We start from the raw sequence: 753 nt of genomic DNA, 5'->3' as shown, positions 1-753 counted from the left end.
AATCTCTGAGCAGAAGCAAAACAATCACTCTGTACTGTTAAAAAAAAAAACAAAACAAAACAAAACAAAACCACACACCAAAATCCAGAGATATTTTGGCCTTTCAATAAAAGAAAACCCAGAATAATTCGGGCTGGAAGGGACCTCTGGAGATCATCCAGCAAAACCCCCCTGCCAAGCAGGGTCACCTGGAGCAGGTGACACAGGTTTGGAATATCTCCAGACAGGGAGACTCCAGGATCTCCATGGGCACCTGTTCCAGTGCTCTGCCACCTTCATTGAAAGAAATTCTTCCTCATGTTGTGGAGCAACTTCTTGTGTTTTAGTTTGTGGCTATTCTGCCTTGCCCTGTTGCTGGGCACCCCTGAAAAGAATCTGGCACCATCCTCTGACAACCGCATTGGAAATATTCATATGGAATCACGAGATGCCTTTCCACTCATTAAAACCAACAATTAAAAACGAAAAAAAAAACCCCAAAACCCAACAAACCAGCAGCTCCTCACACGTTAACGTGAAGGAGCCTTCACTCCCACAGCACCTGCACGTCGAACCTGCCATGAGGGCGATGCTGACAGCAGCAGCAGCAACGCGGCCGCCCCGCGCTCCGTCCCCGGGGCAGCACCGCCGTGCCCGCTACGACACGGCCGGAGCAGGGCCGCCGAGCCCGCTGCGCTGCCGCCGCCCGCTCCCCTCCACAGGTGCTCCCGGGGCTCCGAGCGCCGCTCCGCCGCCCGCCCGGCCGAGCCCGCC

The sequence above is a fragment of the Onychostruthus taczanowskii genome, unplaced genomic scaffold (assembly GCF_017590055.1).
Source record: "Onychostruthus taczanowskii isolate IOZ18803 unplaced genomic scaffold, ASM1759005v1 scaffold97, whole genome shotgun sequence".
Taxonomy (NCBI): domain Eukaryota; kingdom Metazoa; phylum Chordata; class Aves; order Passeriformes; family Passeridae; genus Onychostruthus; species Onychostruthus taczanowskii.
The sequence above is the reverse complement of the archived record's forward strand: the minus strand, read 5'-3'. Positions refer to the sequence as shown.